This window comes from Rattus norvegicus, chromosome 8 (assembly GCF_036323735.1).
Source record: "Rattus norvegicus strain BN/NHsdMcwi chromosome 8, GRCr8, whole genome shotgun sequence".
In the NCBI taxonomy this organism is placed as follows: Eukaryota; Metazoa; Chordata; class Mammalia; order Rodentia; family Muridae; genus Rattus; species Rattus norvegicus.
Window position 1 is genome coordinate 26,628,142 of NC_086026.1, and position 22,850 is coordinate 26,650,991.

A 22,850-nucleotide genomic window follows, 5' to 3' on the forward strand; every position below is an offset into this window, starting at 1 on the left:
CAAAACTCAAAACCAAGTGGATTAAAGACCTCACTATCAATCCAGATCTAATAACAGAGAAAATGAGGCATCGCATTTGAAAATGAGTTTGAAAGCATTTCAACAGGAAATAACTTCTTGAACAAAACACCAGTGGTTCAGGCACTAAGAATGATGATTGATAAATGAAACTTCATAAAACTGGGATGTTTCTGTAAGGCAAAGAGCACTGTCAATAGGATAGAATGGCACCCTACAGCTTGGAAATATTTTTTCACTAACCCTATATTATCAGGAAGAGGGCTAATATCTAAAATACGTTATACAACAACAAACCCAATAACTTGTTTTTTAAAAAACAGAATACAGAGCAATCATAAAATTCTCAACAGATGATTTTTTAAAGGCTGAGAAATATTTAAAGAAATGTTTAACATCCTTTGTCATCAGGAAAATGAAAATGAAAAAGGCACTAGATTCTACCTTATAACTCTCAGAATGGCTAAGGTCAAAAACTCAAGTGACAATGCATGGTGGTAAGGATATGGAGCAAGGGGTTCACTCTTCCATTACTGGTGGGAGTGCAAACACTTAAAACGACTTTGGAATAAAATTGGTAACTCCTGAGAATTTACCCAAAAGATGCCCCATTGTTCCACAGGGAAACTTGTTCAACTATGTTCATAGCAACATTTTTATAATAGCCAGAAACTGAAAAACAACCTAGATGACCTAGAAATGAATAATGAATAAAGAAAATGTGGTACATCTATACAAGGGAATATGATTCAGCTATTAAAAAAAAGAGAGACATCATGAAATTTGCTGGCAAATGGTTGAACTTGAGAATATCACCCTGAATAAGATAATACAGACCCAGAAAAACAAGTATGGTAAAAAACTCACTTATAATTGGACATTAGCCATAAAGTTCAGGGTAACCATGCTACAATCCACAGACCCAAAGAAACTGGGTAATAAGGAGGATTCTATGGAGTATGTGTGAATCTCACTCAGAATGTGAAACAAAATAGTAATGAGAGCTGGATGGAGGAAGGGAATTGAATAGGAAACAGGGTGAGGAGAGGTATATAGAAGTGAATGGGAGAGGGTTGGGAAGGAGAATGAAAATCAGTTGGCAGCATTTCTGTGACTATCTAGAGACCTGTGATTGGGGATGCTATGGTGAAACTTCAAAGATTACACTAGATGAGATTCCCACTAGTGGGAAATATAGAGACTAAATTGGTCGCCTCCTACAGCCTGGAAAGACTTCTAGGGGAGGGAAGTAGAAATCAACTGATTCACAGAAAATACAATGCAAAATTTGTCCTGCCTACAAGATGCACAAGGATATATTAGGAGCTGAGACTGAGGGAACAGACAAACAATGACTGGCCCAACTTAAGTTCTGTCCCAAGTGAGGAGCCAACCCACACACTAAAATTAATACTCTGCTATATTTGAAAACAGGAATTTAGCATAACTGTCACCTGACAGGCTTCACCTAGCAGCAAATGGAAACAGATACAGAGACCCATGGCCAAACATCAGTTGTATCTTGGGGAGTCCTGAGGAAGTATGGGTGATAGAATTGAGCAAGCTGGAGGTATTAGGGATCCAAACGACCTACAGAGGCAACTATCCTGGGCCCATTGAAGCTAACAGATACTGAACCAACAACCAAACAGCTGGTAGAAGCTGGACCTAGATCCCCTACACATTTGTAGCAGATGTACAGCTTGGACTTTATGTGGGTCCCCTAACTATTAGAGTGGGCATTGTCTCTGACTCTGTTGACTGCCATTAGATCTCCTACATCTACTTGAATAGCCTGGTTAGGCTTCTGTAGGAGATAAGGTACTTAGTTCTATTGGGACTAGATATCCCAGGGTATAGTGATATGCAAGGAAGCCTTGCTCTTCTCTTAGAAAAGTGAAGTACATAATGGAGAAAATAATTTGTAAGGGTAAGAATGAGAGTAGAAAAGCAAAATATTCCAAGGTAGGGTGGTATACAAGAGTGAGTAGATAAAAAAATGGAAGAAAAAGTGCAAATTCCATGTGCATTCTAATACAAATCTTCAAATATCTTTAAAGGACCATTTTCAGATTTAAAAGTAAACACCCAACAGCAAAATACTAGGAATAGATAAACACTGTTCATTGATATTTCTCAAAATCAAATCTCTTAATTCCTCCAATAAAAAGGCACAGACTAACAGAATGAATATAAAATCAATATTCATACTTCTACTGCACCCAAAATGACACCAAACATGAAAAAAGACATCACTTCATTGTAAAAAAGTAAAAAATATTCAAAACACAAGAGCCTAATACACATGCTTGTATGGCCTTTTTAATATTTGGAAGAAATTACAGACTTTGTAAAAGAGTAAAACTAAGAGAAGGCTATTGAAACTTATACAACATGATGAAGTTGGTTCTAAGAGACAATTTTATAAGAGACTAATAGCAGTACGTGCTTACATTAAAAAAAAAAAAAAACAATTGGAGAAATCTCATTCCAGTCACTTAGCAAGATAACTTCAAGTTCCACAGCAAAAAAGAAAGAAAAGAAAGAGTAAAGTAGACAGCAAGACCAAACTTTGGGCTGAAATAAACAAAATAGAAACAACAATTAAGAAAAATATAAGGATTAAATAAACAAAGAATTTATTTTTTGAGAAAACCAGTAAGATTGACAAACACTTATCCAAATTAGCTAAAATGTGGAGAGAGAATGTCCAAATCAACACATTTAGAAATGAAAATGCAGATCTAACAAAAGCTAGCTAGGAAATCCAGAGAATCATAAGGGCATACTATAATATAAATACATATATTCTACCATAATGGAAAATTTAAAAATAAATAAACAACTTTCTCAATACATACTAAAGTTAAAAATCATGATCAGGTGAACCTCCTCAACCAGGAATGAGGGTGTCTTTTACTGCCTCACACCAACCTATCATTTTATACTTATAACTTTATCTAGTTAAAGGAAGTCAAATATAAGTCATCACTTCATTTCTTGGCCCCTATCTCAGGAACCCAAGACGTGTGTGTGTGTGTGTGTGTGTGTGTGTGTGTGTGTGTGTGTGTGTGTGTGTGTGTGTGTTTTATACAGGATCTAATTGGTTAAAGGCTGGGTAGAAATAATTAATAACACGCATCTCCTTATATTTCTCATGCAGATACTCTCAAAAAAGCTCTACCACTAGAGACTCATATACCTTATTAATACTTCCCTATTTTGACAAGAACATTGTCCCTAGAATCTTTTTAAAGTATATTCTGTGACAATTACATCCCCATCAATATGTGCACACTAGAGGCATTTAATTAAATCTTAGTATAATAGAAACACTAGAATTTATAAACTTGTGATGATAGTCAAGTAGTGACCATTCTTAAGAGAAAATAAAGAATAACAGAAGTCCATTTTAAAACTATTGAAATAAAATAAATTAACATAAAAATATGCATGCACTATTTCAAGCATATTATAAAATTGTTTTGAGAATTGGTACACAGGCTTTAAAAACTACTTTGTGTAAACAATAAACTTAGGTTGATAGTAGGTGCCATTTACAGGTACTGTTTTCTTATAGCAATTATTTTTTCAGAATTTTTCATTCAAATATGTAGTTCCTCATGCAAATAATATTTATACTTTAAACTAATTGTACTAATAATTGGATAATAATATTTTCATAACTTTTGACTATTTCCTAGATTTCTGATATAGTTGGGAAAGACTGTGGTCACTTAATATTTCTAGACACAAGTGTTTACCAGAGGACGGGACAAAAAGGTATTATTTTCATTACATAGGTCTTCTTCTCATCTGTTGTTTTTATTCAGTCCTAAATGTCTAAGTTTGTCTTCGTTCTTCAGTTAACTCATAGAAAATACTTCATAGTCATTTCCAAGTGTTTTATTAATTATATCATTTTATAACAATTAAATTTTGGTGGAAACTAACTTCAATTTTAATATCTAATTTATTCCATATCTTATATTCCCTGCTGGTAAAAGCATATACCAAGCCATTTTTAATTACTTTCCTATATAATGTAGAATAATTTAGAAGAAAAAGTCAAAAACCTAATTTACTAGACTTAACCTTATTTGTATTTAATAGATACTTACATGAAATATTCTGATAAATTATAAACAATTCCAATTCAAGACATATACTCATGTTCATCATATCTTACTGTAAATATATTATGAAGTACAAAACAGAAAAATAAATGAAATAATATAAATATACTTTGCAATAATGCTACCACGTTTTTAAACCAGGGACAATATTTTCCTCCTTTCTATACATTTTTATAAAAATTCTACAAAATGTTTATTTAGTTATCTAGAATTTCACACGTTGCACACACACACATAATCTGTGAATGATTTAACATATCAAAATTACTTGATATAACATCAAAACTAATTACATGACAGTAACATTCAAGATGTTTTTTTTTTCCTTCTAACTAATGATGAGAAATATTGTCTTAGAATATTTAATGAACTTCAGAAAATGTTTAATGAATATGAACTCTTCTTCCATCATGGAACTATGTATAGTAACATTTACATACTAGATATTATTTGCATTATTTCTAATGGAGTTGTAGACTGTGGTTATCTTCAGATTATTTCATGTCAACTCTGTAATTAGAATTACTTCATGAATTTCTTGTGTTGATCTTTCCCACCAATGTCCATATTGATATTGATTTCACATCCCTCAAAGAGAGTTGCATAAAAATATTTATATAAAAGTACCTATTGTTCATATAAGCATAATACAACTGTATAAACACAAAATAATAAACAATTAGAAGGTATAATTTTGTGTTATCAAGTGAGTTTAGTATCCCTATAGAGCACATACATATATTAAAATGATTTCTCTTGTACATAAATTAACTGAGAGGGCAACAACATTCAACTTAAGCTTCTTTCCATGAAAACATCTTCAAAACATCTAGGTATCTTTTTCTCAGTGCACACAAAGAGGATCATTTATTTACTTTATGAATTTTCTATTGAAATTTTCTATTACTATATATTTGATTATGCTTTCCCCCTCTCTCGACACTTCCCCATATCTTCCCCATCCCCAACTAGTGAAATATATGTCTAAGAGGAAACAAACTACAAACAAACAAACAAAATGATAAGAAATACACTCATATACCACAAAATACAAACTCAAAACAATAATGTAATGTACAAGCAAAAGATCTTATTAGAGAGGGATGAAAAAAATTTTCCAAAGAATTCAACACAAAACAAAATATCTACAAAAACTCAATTGAGTTTATTTTGTGTTGGTTGTCTGTTTCTAGTCATTGCGCCTACTCTTAAGTTACTGGACACTGATTGCAGGACTATGACCAAAAATAAATAAATAATACCTCAGGAAACTGAAAAGGAAAACATAAGGCAAAGAAACAGATCACCAATAAAAAAGAAAGAAAAATATCTTTAGAAATTATATGCTAATTAGAGGGTTAATATATAAAATATATAAAGATCCAAAATTCTGAGCAACAAGAAAATAAATAACTCTATCAAAAATGAGTCCTAAAAAGAAGTAAGTTACTGATAGATGAAACATAAAGAGGTGAGGAATGCTTAAAGAAATTATCAACCTCCTTAGCCATCAGGAAAATGCAAATAAAAGCTACTATGAGATTTGAACTGATACCTGTCACAATGGCCAGGATAGATAAAACAAATACAGGTCATACTGATGAGAATGTTGGGAAAGTGGAATGTTTATCGATTGCTTGTGGGAGCACAAACTTGTACATCATTAATGAAGTGTAGTGGTTCCAAAGGTAGCCGGCAATACACCAACACTAAAATGCAGCTATATTACTAACAAATCCTTAGGCATATAAACAAATGAGAAATTTGAATAGGTTGACTGAGTAAAGTTCTCTGAGTCCCAGTGAATAACCTACTTTTGATATCATTCTTAACCAGTTACATTAGTTTTGCTCCAAAAATTATTTGCCTTAACCGCATTGTTCTATTTGCTAGGATTGCAGGACAACATTATACTAGCAGTCTGTTCAGCGTAATGATACACAAATTTCAACATGGCTAGGTAATAATATGCCATTTTCCAATGGATAAAACAATGCCAGAAAATAAATATGTTTGTGTCTCAGTCTAAAATATATCTGTCTTTGCCTGACAATTTGTCCTTCCTTTTCTTGAAGAATAGTTTTTGTCTCTATTTTTATGTCTATATAAAGGAATGTAACTATACCTTAAAAGTAAGAGCTTCTTCATGTTGTCTATAACTGGGTATCCATTAACAAATTATTGTCCAAACAGGAGAGAAGCTACTCTGTTGAAGTGTCATTGATTTTGAACATTTGGAAACTAAGTCATGAAAGTATTTATTGAGTGGTTAACAAAACTTAAAATGTTCATGCTTCCAATATCTTGAAGTATAGACCTCAGAAATTTAGAAATGAAAGAATTTATTTATGGCTTTCCAAAGATATACTGGTAATTTTAATGATATATTACTTGAATGGCATGTATTTTAATAATCATTCCAGTAATATCTGCCAATTTCAAGCAATATGTAATATTGGTATATATAATATAATTAATATATAAAAAACCTACATAAAGAACCTATTAATTTTTGTTCCATATACAACATGGGTACCTCCTAGAAATATACTTTGATAATGTCTTATGAAACATAGAAGTAAGTGGAAACAGTATTACTAAATAGTAAACAATCAAGTGTAATGTAGTGATGCATCCATGTAACTTCAGTACTGAGGATGCTGATATAGAAGAAATATAGTCTGCATTTGATTCACTAATTTCTTTTACCAGCTCCAGTCAACACTAATATTTAAGTTGGTATTCAGAAATATTTACCACAGTTATGTTTCAGATTTTTTAATGACTCCTTCTAAGTTGCTCAGCAGGAATTTAAAATAATGGATGTGATATGATAGTGTACTTAAGTGACCCCAAAAGTTCCACCAGGAAACTACTTAACCTGATAAAGAACATCAGCAAAGTGTCGTGTATAAAATTAACTCAAACAAATGAGTAGCCTTCCTCAAATCAAAGGATAAACAGACTGAGAAAGAAATTAGGGAAATGACACCCTTCACAAAAGTTCCAAATAATATAAAATATTGTGGTGTGACTTTAACCAAGCAAGTGAAAGATCTGTATGAAAAGAACTTCAATTCTCTGAAGAAAGAAATTGAGGAAGATCTCAGAAGATGGGAAGATCTTCCATGCTCATGAATTGGCAGGATTAATATAGTAAAGATGGCAATTTTGCCAAAAGCAATCTACAGATTCAATGCAATCCCCATCAAAATTCCTACTCAATTCTTTATAGAGATAGAAAGAGCAATTTTCAAATTCATTCAGAAAAACAAAAGAAAACCAGGATAGCGAAAAATATATTCAACAATGAAAGAACTTCTGGGGGAATCACCATCACTGACTTCAGGCAGTATTACAAAGCAATAGTCATAAAAACTATATGGTATTAGTACAGACACAGGCAGATAGATCAGTGCAACAGAATTGAAGACCCAGAAATGAACCCACACACCTATGGTCACTTGATCTTTGACAAAGGAGCTAAAACCATCCAATGGAAGAAAGATAGCATTTTCAACAAAAAGTGCTGGTTCAACTGTAGGTCAGCGTGAAGAAGCATGCAAATTGGTTCATTCTTATCACCATGTACAAAGCTTAAGTCCAAGTGTATCAACATTCTTCACAACAAACCAAATACACTCAAAGTAATAGGAGAAAAATGAGGAATAGTCTCAAACACATGGGCAGTATGGAAAATTTTCTGAAAAACAAAACAAAACAAAAACAATGGCTTATGCTCTAAAATCAAGAATCGACAAATGGACCCTCATAAAACTGCAAAGCTTCTGTAAGGCAAAAGACAACTGTCATCAGGACAAAATAGCAAACAACAAATTGGGAAAGATCTTTACCAATCATAGATCTGATATAGAGCTAATATATAATATATACAAAGAACTCAAGAAGTTAGACTCCAGACAGCCAAATTATCCTATTAAAAAATGGAGGACAGAGCTAAACAAACAATTCTTGTCTGAAGAATATCGAATGGCCTAAAAGCACCTAAAGAAATGTTCAACATCCTTAGTCATCAGGGAAATGCAAATCAAAACAACCCTGAGATTCCACCTCACACCAGTCAGAATGGCTGAGATCAAAAACTCCGGGGACAGCAGATGCTGGTGAGGATGTGGAGAAAGAGGAACACTCCTCCACTGTTGGTGGGATTGAAAACTGGTACAACCACTCTGGAACTCAATCTGGAGGTTCCTCAGAAAATTGGCCATTCTACTACCTGAGGACCCAGCTATACCACTCCTGGGCATATACCCAAAAGATGCTCCAACATACAGCAAAGATACATGCTCCAGTATGTTCATAGCAGCCTTATTTATAATAGCCAGAAGCTGGAAAGAACCCAGATGCTTTTCAAAAGAGGAATGGATTCCAAAATGTGGTACATCTACACAATGGAATACTACTCAGGTATCAAAAACAATAACTTCACGAAATTCATAGGCAAATGGAATGCACTAGAAAATATCATCCTGAGTGAGGTAACTCAAGAAAAGAAAAAACACACTTGGTATGCACTCATTGATATTAGCCAAAAAGCTCGAATTACCCAAGATGCAATCCACAGACCACAGGAAGCTCAAGAAGAAGGATGGCCAATATGCGGATGCTCCCACTCCTTTTTTTTAAGCCATTTATTTCCTCCATCTTTATTAACTTGGGTATTTCTTATTTACATTTCGTTGCTATTCCCTTTCCCAGTTTCCAGGCCAACATCCCCCTAACTCCTCCCTGTCCTCTTCTGTATGGGTGTTCCCCTCCCCATCCTCCCCCTATTACCACCTTCCCCCCAACAATCACCAAGGTCTGGAGTATCTCTAATAGGGAGGGAAGAGAAAATTGCCTGAGTATAAGCATTGTGCTCTTAAGACCAGGTAGAAAGTAAATTATTTTCAGCAAATGCTGCTATTGCTTACTGCATTATGTAAGTGTTTGTATTTGTAAAGGGAATCTGAAAATTTAGCCACAGGAAGTCCATACAGGGGAACCTCAATAATGGAGAAATAGTGCAAGTAGAAGTCCAGTTAACCACCTGTTGGATGTCATGAGAGCTCATTTCAAGTTGCCATTCTTATCTTTCATTTACCTGGAATGCTTACACGAGTTATTCACTCTGCTCTGTGACTCTTACTATTAGAAGTTCCCCCTGACTACCTTAAAGGAGATTTCCCAGGAGATTTATGATGCCTGTTCTCAATGTTTACACTGGTGATGATTTGTTGTATACCTACAAAAATTTGCTATTCTTTTACTTCGATTTGGCACATTGGAGATCATTCTCAGGAACATACAAAATATAAAACCTGACACTGTGTCTTCTTTTGAAGTTGTCTGGACTAACACAAGCAAAAGATAAATGTGGAAGGCTACACATAGATCCCAGAGTGGTTAGCAGAAACAGTTCTGATCTCAGATATGATATGAACACTCTAGTTTTCCTCTTGTATCTTTTTCCTACAGAAAATATACCTAGTGGTTCCACTAATTTCATATGGGATTGACAATGAATTCTAAAATGAAGACAGGGAGATGAGGAATCATTTGGGAAGATGGGAAGTAAAAAATGTTGGTTTTATTAAGTGGCTAACTGCAATTTCTCCTATTATGGAAAATTGTGTCTATGATAAGTCCACTTGGTGTATACATGGTTTAATTTTTTTTCTACCTGACAATCTTGGAGTCAGTGACCCAAACTAACATACTGTTTTATGTTCTAACATATGACAGAAAGGCAGCAGATAGAAAAAACTTCATATACTCAGACTAACATTGACAACAATACTTGGAGTCATGGTAAATAGGCTACTCATACTTTCCCTCACCAAGTACATTATAGACATTTGGGGATTTGTAAGAATTAATTTAAAGGGATTCATTTTATGTGAGATATGTGTATGTAAAATCTGGGTCATTGGAAAGCAAATCTTAACTGAAGTATTTAGTACACACAGTATAACAAAGTATGTATTTCAAAGTCCAAATAAATGAAATAGTTCATGCTAATTGTCCCTCATCTTTATACCAGAATCATGAAGTTTGTCTGCACAATACATAAAGAAACATCTCAGTACCCTTTCACTCTTCCACACTCTCTATACCTACCAGGTTAAGCTTCTGTTCTCTTCTAGCATGGTTAGAAAGTACAGATATGTTCACCTTATTGTACCAGGTCTTGAGACAAGATCAATATAAATAGTGACATTTAAGAGTTTTTTGATAGAGTTATTCATGGAAAAAGAAGAACATGTGTGCCAATTCACTACAAACATAAAAACGAAGAGCTAGAAGCACTGGATAATTATTGACTGCACTAGGACCTGGAAGGCTAAATGCACAAAGCTCAACATTATCCAAATTGGTTTAATTTATCTTAGTCTGTAAGTACTTCCAAAAATTAATGTTGGAAGTATAAGAAAAAAATGAATGTCAATTTTCAGAATTTTTGAGGTATATTTTCCTTTACTCTAGAAAAATTCCTGAGTACTGCTTCCTTCCTTTACTACTATATATGAGTCAAAATATTTATGTGATCAGAGACAAAAAAACATGTCATTTTTATGTGTTTTAAGAGGCATTTGTTTTGTACTGTATTTATCAAGGAATAAATGTATTAAAATTTTCCAATATGGGCCCAGCAAGAAAACTGGAAAATATAGATGAAATGGATGGTTTTTCTAGACAGATTCCACATATGAAAGTTATATCAAGGTTGCCACCGCGGAGAGCACGTGGGCAGCACTCCTTGAGCAAACTTGAGCCTTGGGACCACAGGTAAGACCAACTTTTCTGCTGCAAGAGACCTGCCTGATGATCTCGGGACACACAGAGGCAGAATTCCTCTAGGACCGGGCACCTCCTGTGTTTACCGGAAGTCCCACACCCGCGGATCCCGGCCTGCAGCAGCTCTCTGCTCCCAGACCCCGTGGGAGAGAGACCTCACCGCCTGGTCAGGTGGGCACCCCTGAGGCTGCAGAGTGGAAGAGACCACCAACACTGCCCACCCCTGCCCACATCCCTGGCCCAAGAGGAAACTGTATAAGGCCTCTGGGTTCCCGTGGGGAAGGGCCCAGGAGCGGCAGGACTGCTGCGTCTGAGACACCACTGGAACCTGAAGGAAACAGACCGGATAAACAGTTCCCTGCACCCAAATCCCGTGGGAGGGAGAGCTAAACCTTCAGAGAGGCAGACACGCCTGGGAAACCAGAAGAGACTGCACTCTGCACACACATCTCGGACGCCAGAGGAAAACACCAAATGCCATCTGGAACCCTGGTGCCCTGAAGCTCCCGGAAACGACAGCGCAGATCTTCCTGGTTGCTGCCGCCGCAGAGAGCTAGTGGGCAGCACACCCCGAGTGAACTTGAGCCTCGGGAGCACAGGTAAGACCAACTTTTCTCCTGCAAGAGACCTGCCTGGTGAACTCAAGACACAGGCCCACAAGAACAGCTGAAGACCTGTAGAGAGGAAAACCTGCACGCCTGAAAGCAGAACACTCTGTCCCCATAACAGGCTGAAAGAAAACAGGAAAACAGGTCTACAGCACTCCTGACACACAGGCTTATAGGGCAGTCTAGCCACTGTCAGAAATAGCAGAACAAAGTAACACTAGAGATAATCTGATGGCGAGAGGCAAGCGCAGGAACCCAAGCAACAGAAACCAAGACTACATGGCACCATCGGAGCCCAATTCTCCCATCAAAACAAACATGGAATATCCAAACACACCAGAAAACCAAGATCTAGTTTCAAAATCATATTTGACCATGATGCTGGAGGACTTCAAGAAAGACATGAAGAACTCCCTTAAAGAAACACAGGAAAACATTAATAAACAAGTAGAAGCCTACAGAGAAGAATCGCAAAAATGCCTGAAAGAATTCCAGGAAAACATAAATAAACAAGTAGAAGCCCATAGAGAGGAGACACAAAAATCCCTGAAAGAATTCCAGGAAAACACAATCAAACAGTTGAAGGAATTAAAAATGGAAATAGAGCAATCAAGAAAGAACACATGGAAACAACCCTGGATATTGAAAACCAAAAGAAGAGACAAGGACCTGTAGATACAAGCTTCACCAACAGAATACAAGAGATGGAAGAGAGAATCTCAGGAGCAGAAGATTCCATAGAAATCATTGACTCAACTGTCAAAGATAATGTAAAGCAGAAAAAGCTACTGGTCCAAAACACACAGGAAATCCAGGCCTCAATGAGAAGATCAAACCTAAGGATAATAGGTATAGAAGAGAATGAAGACTCCCAGCTCAAAGGACCAGTAAATATCTTCAACAAAATCATAGAAGAAAACTTCCCTAACCTAAAAAAAGAGATACCCATAGGCATACAAGAACCCTACAGAACTCCAAATAGATTGGACCAAAAAAGAAACACCTCCCGTCACATAATACTCAAAACACCAAACGCACAAAATAAAGAAAGAATATTAAAAGCAGTAAGGGAAAAAGGTCAAGTAACATATAAAGGAAGACCTATCAGAATCACACCAGACTTTTTGCCAGAAACTATGAAGGCCAGAAGATCCTGGACTGATGTCATACAGACCCTAAGAGAACACAAATGCCAGCCCAGGTTGCTGTATCCTGCAAAACTCTCAATTAACATAGATGGAGAAACCAAGATATTCCACGACAAAACCAAATTTACACAATATCTTTCTACAAATCCAGCACTACAAAGTATAATAAAGGGTAAAGCCCAACAAAAGGAGGCAAGCTATACTCTAGAAGAAGCAAGAAACTAATCATCTCGGCAACAAAACAAAGAGAAGAAAAGCACACAAACATAACCTCACATCCAAATATGAATATAACAGGAAGCAATAATCACTATTCCTTAATATCTCTCAACATCAATGGCCTCAACTCCCCAATAAAAAGACATAGATTAACAATCTGGATACACAACGAGGACCCTGCATTCTGCTGCCTACAGGAAACACACTTCAGAGACAAAGACAGACACTACCTCAGAGTGAAAGGCTGGAAAACAACTTTCCAAGCAAATGGTCGGAAGAAGCAAGCTGGAGTAGCCATTCTAATATCAGATAAAATCAATTTTCAACTAAAAGTCATCAAAAAAGATAAGGAAGGACACTTCATATTCATCAAAGGAAAAATCCACATAGATGAACTCTCAATCCTAAATATCTATGCCCCAAATACAAGGGCACCTACATACGTAAAAGAAACCTTACTAAAGCTCAAAACACACATTGCACCTCATACAATAATAGTAGGAGATTTCAACACCCCACTCTCATCAATGGACAGATCATGGAAACAGAAATTAAACAGAGACGTAGACAGACTAAGAGAAGTCATGAGCCAAATGGACTTAACGGATATTTATAGAACATTCTATCCTAAAGCAAAAGGATATACCTTCTTCTCAGCTCCTCATGGTACTTTCTCCAAAATTGACCATATAATTGGTCAAAAAACGGGCCTCAACAGGTACAGAAAGATAGAAATAATCCCATGCATACTATCGGACCACCAGGGCCTAAAACTGGTCTTCAATAACAATAAGGGAAGAATAACAACATATACGTGGAAATTGAACAATGCTCTACTCAATGATAACCTGGTCAAGGAAGAAATAAAAAAAGAAATTAAAGACTTTTTAGAATTTAATGAAAATGAAGGTACAACATACCCGAACTTATGGGACACAATGAAAGCTGTGCTAAGAGGAAAACTCACAGAGCTGAGTGCCTGCAGAAAGAAACAGGAAAGAGTATATGTCAGCAGCTTGACAGCACACCTAAAAGCTCTAGAACAAAAAGAAGCAAGTACACCCAGGAGGAGTAGAAGGCAGGAAATAATCAAACTCTGAGCTGAAATCAACCAAGTAGAAACAAAAAGGACCATAGAAAGAATCAACAGAACCAAAAGTTGGTTCTTTGAGAAAATCAACAAGATAGATAACCCCTTAGCCAGACTAACGAGAGGACACAGAGAGTGTGTCCAAATTAACAAAATCAGAAATGAAAAGGGAGACATAACTACAGATTCAGAGGAAATTCAAAACATCATCAGATCTTACTATAAAAGCCTATATTCAACAAAACTTGAAAATCTGCAGGAAATGGACAATTTCCTAGACAGATACCAGGTACTGAAGTTAAATCAGGAACAGATAAACCAGTTAAACAACCCCATAACTCCTAAGGAAATAGAAGCAGTCATTAAAGGTCTCCCAACCAAAAAGAGCCCAGGTCCAGATGGGTTTAGTGCAGAATTCTATCAGACCTTCATAGAAGACCTCATACCAACATTATCCAAACTATTCCACAAAATTGTAACAGATGGAGCACTACCGAATTCCTTCTATGAAGCCACAATTACTCTTATACCTAAACCACACAAAGACCCAACAAAGAAAGAGAGCTTCAGACCAATTTCCCTTATGAATACTGGCGCAAAAATACTCAATAAAATTCTGGCAAACCGAATCCAAGAGCACATCAAAACAATCATCCACCACGATCAAGTAGGCTTCATCCCAGGCATGCAGGGATGGTTTAATATACGGAAAACCTTCAACGTGATCCATTATATAAACAAACTGAAAGAACAAAACCACATGATCATTTTATTAGATACTGAGAAAGCATTTGACAAAATTCAACACCCCTTCATAATAAAAGTCCTGGAAAGAATAGGAGTTCAAGCCCATACCTAAACATAGTAAAAGCCATATACAGCAAACCAGTTGCTAACATTAAACTAAATGGAGAGAAACTTGAAGCAATCCCACTAAAATCAGGGACTAGACAAGGCTGCCCACTCTCTCCCTACTTATTCAATATAGTTCTTGAAGTTCTAGACAGAGCAATCAGACAACAAAAGCAGGTCAAGGGGATACAGATGGGAAAAGAAGAAGTCAAAATATCACTATTTGCAGATGATATGATAGTATATTTAAGTGATCCCAAAAGTTCCACCAGAGAACTACTAAAGCTGATAAACAACTTCAGCAAAGTGGCTGGGTATAAAATTAACTCAAATAAATCAATAGCCTTCCTCTACACAAAAGAGAAACAAGCCGGGAAAGAAATTAGGGAAACGACACCCTTCATAATAGACCCAAATACTATAAAGTACCTCGGTGTGACTTTAACCAAGCAAGTAAAAGGTCTGTACAATAAGAACTTCAAGACACTGAAGAAAAAAATTGAAGAAGACCTCAGAAAACGGAAAGATCTCCCATGCTCATGGATTGGGAGGATTAATATAGTAAAAATTGCCATTTTACCAAAAGCGATCTACAGATTCAATGCAATCCCCATCAAAATACCAATCCAATTATTCAGAGAGTTAGACAGAGCAATTTGCAAATTCAACTGGAATAACAAAAAACCCAGGATAGCTAAAACTATCCTGAACAATAAAAGGACTTCAGGGGGAATCACTATCCCTGAACTCAAGCAGTATTACAGAGCAATAGTGATAAAAACTGCATGGTGTTGGTACAGAGACAGACAGATAGACCAATGGAATAGAATTGAAGACCCAGAAATGAACCCACACACCTATGGTCACTTGATTTTTGACAAAGGAGCCAAAACCATCCAATGGAAAAAAGATAGCATTTTCAGCAAATGGTGCTGGTTCAACTGGAGGTCAACATGTAGAAGAATGCAGATCGATCCATGCTTATCACCCTGTACAAAGCTTAAGTCCAAGTGGATCAAGGACCTCCACATCAAACCAGACACACTCAAACTAATAGAAGAAAAACTAGGGAAGCATCTGGAACACATGGGCACTTGAAAAAACTTCCTGAACAAAACACCAATGGCTTATGCTCTAAGATCAAGAATCAACAAATGGGATCTCATAAAACTGAAAAGCTTCTGTAAGGCAAAGGACACTGTGGTTAGGACAAAATGGCAACCAACAGATTGGGATAAGATCTTTACCAATCCTACAACAGATAGAGGCCTTATATCCAAAATATACAAAGAACTCAAGAAGTTAGACCGCAGGGAGACAAATAACCCTATAAAAAATGGGGTTCAGCCTGAGATTACACCTCACACCAGTGAGAATGGCTAAGATCAAAAACTCAGGTGACAGCAGATGCTGGCGAGGATGCGGAGAAAGAGGAACACTCCTCCATTGTTGGTGTGATTGCAGACTGGTACAACCATTCTGGAAATCAGTCTGGAGGTTCCTCAGAAAATTGGACATTGAACTGCCTGAGGATCCAGCTATACCTCTCTTTGGCATATACCGAAAAGATGCTCCAGCATATAAAAAAGACACTTGCTCCACTATGTTCATCGCAGCCTTATTTATAATAGCCAGAAGCTGGAAAGAACCCAGATGCCCTTCAACAGAGGAATGGATACAGAAAATGTGGTACATCTACTCAATGGATATTACTCAGCTATCAAAAACAACGACTCTATGAAATTCGTAGGCAAATGGTTGGAACTGGAAAATATCATCCTGAGTGAGCTAACCCAATCACAGAAAGACATACATGGTATGCACTAATTGATAAGTGGCTATTAGCCCAAATGCTTGAATTACCCTAGATGCCTAGAACAAATGAAACTCAAGACGGATGATCAAAACGTGAATGTTTCACGCCTTCTTTAAAAGGGGAACAAGAATACCCTTGGCAGGGAAGAGAGAGGCAAAGATTAAAACAGAGACTGAAGTAACACCCATTCAGAGCCTGCCCCACATGTGGCCCATACATATACAGCCACCCAATTAGACAAGATGGATGAAGCAAAGAAGTGCAGACCGACAGGAACCGGATGTAGATCGCTCCTGAGAGACACAGCCAGAATACAGCAAATACAGAGTCGAATGCCAGCAGCAAACCACTGAACTGGGAATAGAACCCCCGTTGAAGGAATCAGAGAAAGAACTGGAAGAGCTTGAAGGGGCTCGAGACCCCATATGTACAACAATGCCAAGCAACCAGAGCTTCCAGGGACTAAGCCACTACCTAAAGACTATACATGGACTGACCCTGGACTCTGACCTCATAGGTAGCAATGAATATCCTAGTAAGAGCACCAGTGGAAGCGGAAGCCCTGGGTCCTGCTAAGACTGAACCCCCAGTGAACTAGACTGTTGGGGGGAGGGCGGCAATGGGGGGAGGCTTAGGAGGGGAACACCCATACGGAAGGGGAGGGGGGAGGGGGATGTTTGCCCGGAAACCGGGAAAGGGAATAACACTCGAAATGTATATAAGAAATACTCAAGTTAATAAAAAAAAAGTTATATCAAGAACAGGTAAACTTTCTAAACAGGATTTAGTTCAGAATTCTACCAGATTTTCAGAGAAAACCTGTCAAGAATATTCCCCAAACTACTCTGTAAAATAGAGACAGAAGGAACACCACCTAATACGTTCTATGAAGCCACAATTACTCTGATACCTAAACCACACAGGGACCCTACCAAAGAAGAGAAAGTCAGACCAAACACATTTAGGAATACTGAAGCAAAAATACTCAATAAAATTCTTTATTCATCATCACAGGGATGAAAGGTTGGTCCAATATAAAAAAATCCATTAACATAATCCACCATATAAACACACTCAAAGAAAAGATTCATATGACCATCTACATAGATGCAGAAAAAGCTTTTAACAAAATACAAGTGCCCTTCATGTTAAAACTATTGTATAGATCAGAAATTCAAGACCCATACCTAAATATGATAAAAGCAGTTTACTACAAACCAACAGTCAACATCAAATTAAATGGAGAGATACTTGAAACAATCCCACCAAAATCAGGGACAAGAAAAGGATGCCCACTTTTCCCATATCTTTGCAATGTAGTACTCAAAGTACTAGCTAGAATAATAAGACACAAAAACAGATCAAGGGGATACAAATTGGTAAAGAAGAACCAAAGTTATCACTATTTGCAAATGATATGATAGTATACATATGTGACCCAAAAAATTCTTCCATAGACCTTCTCCAGCTGATAAACAACTTTAGCAAAAGTGCCCAGATATAAAATTAACTCAAAAAAATCAGTAGGTTTCCATTATACAAATAATAAACAGGGTGAAAAAGAAATTGGGGAAACAACTCCCTTAACAATAGACCCAGATAATATAAAATATCTTGGGGTAACTCTAACCAAACAACTGAAAGATCTCCACGGTAAGAACTTCAAGTCTGTCAAAAAAGAAAACTAAGAAGATCTCAGAAAGTGGAGAGATTTTCCAGATTGGCAGAATGAACATAGTAAAAGTTGCCATCCTACCAAAGGCAATCTACAGATTCAATGCAATCCCCATCAAAATTCCAACACAATTCTTCAAAGACATGGAAAGAGCAATATTCAAATTCATCTGGAAAAGGAAAAAAATACCAAGAATAGCAAAAAGCAATTCTTAACAATAAAAGAGGCTCGGGGAATCACCATTCCTGACCTCAAGCTTTACTACAGAGCAATAGTGATAAAAACTACATGGTATTGGTACAGAGACAGACAGGTTGATCAATGAAATAGAATTGAAGGCACAGAAATAAAACACACACTTACGCACACTTTATCTTTGACAAAGAAACCAAAAATATACAATGCAAAAAAGAAAGCATCTTCAATAAACGGTGCTGGTCTAACTGGCTGTCTGTATGTAGAAAAATTAAAATAGAACCATATTTGTCACCATGCACAAAGCTCCAGTCTAAGTGAATAAAGGACCTTAACATAAAACCAGGTACCCTGAATCTAAAAGAAGTGAAAGTGGGGAAGAGCCTTGAATTCATTGGCATGGGGAAATTTTTCTAAACAGAGCTCCAATGGCTCATGCTCTAAGATCAAGAATTGATAAATGGGACCTCATGAACCTGGAAAGCTTCTGTAAGCAAAGAACATAGTGAATAAGACCAATCAGCATCCTACAGATTGGGAAAAAAGTCACTAACCCCACATATTATCTAGAATATATAAAGAACTCCTGAAGCCAACCACCAAAAAAAAAAAAAAAAAAACCCAACCAAAAATGGGGTATAGAACTAAACTGAGAGCTCACAACAGAAGAATTTTGAATGGCTGAGAAGCACCTAAAGAAATGTTCAAAGTCCTTAGTGATCAGAGAAATGCAAATCAAAACGACCCTGAGATTCCACCTTACACCCGTCTGAATGGCTAAGTTCTAAACGTCAGAAAACAACATATGTTGGGAAGCATATGGAGAAAGAGGAACACTCCTGCATTGCTAGTGGGATTGCAAACTGGTACAACCATTCTGGAAATCAATTTGGAAGTTTCTCAAAAATTTGGAAATAGACATACCTAAAGACCCAGCAATACCACTCTTGGGAATATACCTAAAAGATAGTCCACAATGCCACAGGAGCACACATGCCACAGTGTTAATAGCAGCCTTTGTGATAGCCAGAAGCTGGAAGCAACCCAAATGTCCCACGGCTGAAGAATGGAAGCAGAAAATGTGGCTTGTTTAAACAATGGAATACTACTCAGCTATTAAGAATGAGGACCTTCTGAGTTTTGCAGGCAAATAGATGGAACTAGAAAATATCATCCTGAGTGAGGTGACCCACTCTGACCCAAAAGGACATGCACGGTGTGTTCTCACCAATAAGTCGATACTAGACAAAAAATAAGGGGGTTGGGGATTTAGCTCAGTGGTAGAACGCTTGTCTAGCAAGCGCAAGGCCCTGGGTTTGGTCCCCAGCTCCGAAAAAAAGAAAAAAAAAAGGACAGAATACCCAGGATATATTCCACAGAATTCAAAAAGGTCAACAAGATGAAGGGCCCAAGTGAGGATACCTCAGTCACACTTGGGAGATAGAAGAAAGCAACTACAAGTGAGGGGAAGGAAAGAGGGTCAGTGGAGAGAAAGGGAATAGTGTTGGGGATGAGGGAAACATGATCTGGTGTTGTGGGGGGGGGGAAAGGACTGAATCCCCGAGAGACATAAGAAAGAACAGAAACAGGACACCTCAGGAGGAAGGAGAATGTTCTAGAATATACCAGAGACCTGGGAAGTGAGAGACCCTCAGGACTCAAAGGGGGAACCCTACAGTAGGGAGAAGGATCTTACTGAACTTACCTCCAACAGAAAGACAAGACAACAAATTAGGAATCGGGATGCTATCCCACAAAGCTCTGACCCATAATTCTTCCTGTCTGAAAGAAATTCAGGGATGGAACTGGAGAAGAGCCTGAGGAAAAGAAGGTCCAGTGACAAGTCCAAAGTGGGATCCACCTCAAGGGGAGGCCCTAAGACCTGACACCATTACTTAGGCTATGGGGCGCTCACAAAAGGGACCTATCATGACTGCCCTCTCAAAGACCCAACAAGCAGCTGAAAGAGTCAGATGCAGATATGTGCACCCAACCATGAGCATAAGCTGCCGAGCCTTCCGTTGAATTAGGAAAGAGCAGGAGGAAACAGGAGGAAAAAAGGTGGAGGGCAAACCTGTAGGAGGACCAGCAGACCTCTCCCCTGAGGTTACATACTGGATCACCAAGGAGGCAGCATACACCATCTGAGATGAGGACTCCAATACATATACAGCAGAGGATCCCTGAGTCTGGGTGTACTCAGAGAAGATGCACCTAAACCTCAAGAGACTGGAGGCTCCAGGAAGTTTAGAGGTCTGGTGGTGTGGGTGGGGTGGGGATATCCTTGTGGAGGAGGACCTTGGGAGGAAGTATGGGATGTGGAACTTTTGGGGGACAGGGAGAGTAAACTGGGAGGGGAATAATATCTGGAGTATAAAAATAAATGAATAATTTTGATTTCCAATAGACGTATAATCAAACATAATTGTGTCATATTTAGTGTATATAATTCAAAGCAATTCAAATCACATATTACTAGAAACTTAATTTTTTCAGTTTTAAATTAATGATTACTTTAGAATTTATCATATAATGCATAATGTCTACAACCATAATTTCACTTTATAAATTCATGATAGGTGAATTTATAGGGCACCCACGCGTATCAGCCAGGCCCCGCAGGCGGGACTGGGTGTGGCGGATCCCCGCCCGGCAGTTGGGCAGTGGAGCGGCTCGAAGGCCGCGAGTTCGAGTGCCTCATGAAGAACCATTCGGTGACCATCGGGCGCAACTCTTCGCAGGGCTCGGTAGATAAGAGCATGGGCCACTAGAGCTTTCATCTTGTCGCGCCACCTGGAGATCTTCACATCCCCGGCGGTGGCCACAGAGCGGCCGTCCCGGAACCCACACAGCCCCGGCCAGACCCGGGCTGCGACTTCTACCTAAGCTGTTTTGGCAAGAACTGCGTGTTCGTGTACGGGGTGTTCCAGTGGCGGGGGGCGCCGCCGCTGCAGCTGCCACGCGTGTGCACGTTCAGGTTTCTGAGCACAAATATCAAAATAACATTCACAGCCCTATCCAGAGAGAAAAGAGAGAAGCAGGAAGCACCTGAGTCACCGGTGAAGCCTGTGCAGCCACACATCTCACCCCTGACCATCATTCAAGACATGGTGGCCCTCCTCATCAGCCCCGTTCCCTCCCCCACGGGAACTATCACTGCTGCAAAATCCTGCCCATCCAGCCCCCAGGGAGCAGGATTTTAGGGTACAAAATGGGCTGTGTGATACCATCTGACCTTAATTTAACAGCTGACAATTCACACCAAGAAAATGAAAAGGAAGCTTTAGGTGGAGACAGCCCAAATGATGACTCAAAACCACCTTATTCCTATGTACAATTGATAGTACAAGCAATTGCAATGGCTCCTGATAAACAACTTACCCTAAATGGGATCTATACACACATCACTAAAAACTATCCATACTACAGGACTGCGGACAAGGGCTAGCAGAATTCAATTCGCCACAATCTCTCTCTGAACCGTTATTTCATCAAAGTGCCACGTTCCCAGGAAGAACCAGGCAAAGGCCTTACGTCAGTAGGAGAGGATACACCTAGACATCCAATGACTTTAGGTGCCCAGGTGATTTAATACGTGGGAGAGGGGTGTCCCGCACCTCAGTGGAGAATAGAAGATATGAGGGGAGGGACTATGTGGGGGATGCTGGGTGTAGGGGAAAGTGTGATCAGATGTAAAGTGAATGAGTAAAAATTAATGGAAAAAAGTAATACAAGAATGTCAATATTTGTAAGATAGATGACTGCAAAGGGAACCTAATGAGTTAAATGAAAAGCAGCACAAATTAACTTAAGAGGAAAAGAATGAATAAATAAAGAAAAAGTAAAATATTTACCATATAATTACATAGGAAATGTAAAGAGATAGTGTCGTAAAATCATATATTGTATGGTGTGATTTTCTCATGCCTGGGGTTTTTCTTTAAGGTTATTTGTTCAGCTAGATAAGAAAATGGGTATATTTGTGGGGTTAGTCAAATTAGTCCTGTGTTTCTTTGTATGACATCAAAGCATTGAGTTCCATAGCCATTTCCTCCCTTCTAAGAAGCTCTTGCACTGGTGAATGTTCATTTCTGTGAGGTCTGGAACACTTTACTGACTTTCAGACAGAAGGCCTAACTCTCCCAGGATGTGGTTTAGATTTGGGCACCTAAGGACTATACTCAGAATATGGCAGATCCATCCCACCTCCTTACCATAGTGTAGATTGGTTTCCCTTCCTGGCTGCCATGCCTTGGGCCACCACAGGCCCACTATTCCCTACTACATTGCTGTAA

General features: G+C 38.0%; 1 pseudogene; it reads left to right on the forward strand.

Moving 5' to 3' along the window:
* Positions 1 to 1,926: 1,926 nt before the first annotated feature.
* On the forward strand, positions 1,927 to 22,147 carry Foxk2-ps2 (forkhead box K2, pseudogene 2; annotated as a pseudogene).
* Positions 22,148 to 22,850: the final 703 nt, after the last annotated feature.